Source organism: Helianthus annuus, chromosome 9 (assembly GCF_002127325.2).
Source record: "Helianthus annuus cultivar XRQ/B chromosome 9, HanXRQr2.0-SUNRISE, whole genome shotgun sequence".
Lineage (NCBI taxonomy): Eukaryota > Viridiplantae > Streptophyta > Magnoliopsida > Asterales > Asteraceae > Helianthus > Helianthus annuus.
Window position 1 is genome coordinate 188,400,426 of NC_035441.2, and position 2,826 is coordinate 188,403,251.

Consider the following 2,826-nt stretch of genomic DNA (forward strand, 5'->3'; position numbering starts at 1 on the left):
TGACGGCTATGGGAAGTTTTTAATTAATTGAATTAATGATAAAATTACTTGTTTACCCTTTTCAATTAATTTAGATCTAATGACTGAGATTCTTTCTTACCTTTCTCACACTTTTGGTCTTTTTTACAATAACATTACCCTATATTTGCATTACAATAAAAAATAAATATATTTATAACAGTTTGATTACACTCAAGTTGTCTTATGTGTAACTAAAAAAATCACAATGTACATTTCAAAAAAAAAAAAAAAAACACAATGTGCTCAAACGAATACAGGTAGGTTTATGGTTTATATCGATCGAAATTCATTTTTTAATACCGATATCGATGTTGTTCGGTTCATTACGATACCGGTACTCGTTATGCCAAAAAGTATTGTACTAGGTATACTATACGAAAAGAAAAAATATATTTTATTTTGAACATAACTATATTTTAATAAAATTTATATATGAGAGCGTTGACAAATAAAACTTAACAAAGCTGCGTGTTGTTTTAAATTTAACAAACATCAATTATTTAATATACCAAATAATTGAGTAAATTGTTAAAATCGTCCATGAGATTTGGGTAAATTTGACAGTTTCATCCAAAATAATTATTTTATACTATATTACCTTTCACTTTTGATATTTTTTTTGTTTTTTTCATCCAAACGTCTAACTTTTTTTTTTTTGCTAAAATCGTACCTGTGATTAGGGATTTTTTTTTTTTTTATTATTTTCATCCAAATCTCTGACAGAAAAATAAAGCAAATTAGACATTTGGATGAAAATGACAAAAAATCTCAAAAGTAAAAGGTAATATGATAAAAAAAATTGTTTTTAATGAAACTGGCAAACATACCCAAACCTCGGGGACGATCTTGGCAATTTACTTAAGATAATATTTTATTTTGAATATAAGTTCGTTTTCAATCAAACTAGTATTAAGATCCCCCCCCCCCCCCCGCGTTGCGACGGGTGCGTGCACTAATGCCACACTACTGTCAGCAACCACCGACACTGAGGTTGCGGTGTTAATGCGAAGAAATTAAACCGAAACGTAAAACACAGAATAAAATAACTAAGTTGATCTAGGACTCGCTTGTTACGATGAACCTGCGTCAATTTTTTCTCGTTTGACAGGTTCATCATAATCTATATATAATATATATCATTACTACTATACAAACCATAATGCATACATTACAACAACCATTGCATCAATATGTTGCAAATTATATTTATATAAGATTTTGCACTAAATTAATTAGATTATTATAAATAATAATAATTTACAAATAAAACAACACAACTTTGAATGGATCAAACCGATTGAATATGGTAAGATAATGAAACCATTATTTAATTAGGGTACAACCACTTAAGCACAATTTACAACATACATGCATACAAAACAGATTGAATTTAGTAAGGTAATAAAACCATTATTATTTGATTAAGGTACAACCACTTAAACACAACTTATAACCTATATTTGATTAAGGTACAACTATTTAAGCTCAAGTTACAACCAAATATGCACACAAATATTTCAAATTAATAGTATATAAATTTACATCAAAGTGAAAAAAATAAATGCAATAAGTTAACTAACTTAATTTATTATAAAAAATCAAATTAAGTGATAAATAAACTATTGAAAAAAATCCAAATTGCCGTCACCTAGGAGATAGTAGATAGAAAAAGTTAAATAGAAATGTTACCATTCGTGGTTCTTACCATTTAATTTAACGTCATCACGTAGGAGAATGTAGGTGGAAAAAATATAAATACAAAGCCAATAATCTCTAGATTAAATGATGGGGGTTTGCATTTCTTTTGAGAGATGCAGATTCGACTCTCACTTGGTGCAGAGTGAGGCACTGGTGCGCAATGATAGGAGACGCGGGGAAACCTGGGTTGTATCCTTGAGCCAAACGGGTTTTTTATCGGTAATTTCACTGCTGTGCCTACGGGTGGGTGGGTTACCGGGTTTTCCCCGGAATTGATGGTGGACTCGGGTTACTCTTGGAGTACTTCGTTTGTCCAGTGGGTACCCCAAAAGTGCTCGGAATTGAGTTTGTTGGCCGTTAAAAAAAACAAATGTTATCATTGATGATTCATAGTTTTTACCATTTAATATACTTGTCCATATATTCAAATAAAATGGTCTAAACAAGAAAAAAAATAATCAACAACGGTTGGTGGGGAAACTTGAGAAGCAACACCGGCCATAACCCCACCAGAAAAAGTCAAGAAAAAATCATTTTATAATGATTCAGGGCCCCCACAAAATCCAAGCCGCTCGTGGTTCCCCGTCGATGGCTGCGCCTACCCTTCAGAAACAAAAACTGTGAGGCCGGTGAATTGCTCCGTCATAGTGTTAGTACCACCACCTGTTTTGCGGTGTACCGGTAGCTTTCAAAAGTGGACGGCGTAGTATTCTTGGCTAGCTTTTTATTTGGGTTGTCATAGTCAAACTATACCCAAAATGCATCATCTCCATATCATACTTATATTTCGCAGCCATGGGTCGTTAATAATGTCTATACTTTGAATACATATTTCATATTTGATAACTACGTATAACTAAAACATTTTGAATAAATTTATATAACTAGTGGGTTTATAACTTTATATGCAGTACGTAGCGGGCTTTCTGTTGATATTGGTTTGTTATGGTACCGGTATAATACTATTGTAACTGAAAGAGATATGATCAAGAGGATATCAACGTGCATTTTACATCGATAAAAAAAAACTATATAGAGGAATACCGGTACCGGTTCCCATGTTGTTTGGACGCTCGTCATGATAAAGAACAAAAAATCATTATATAA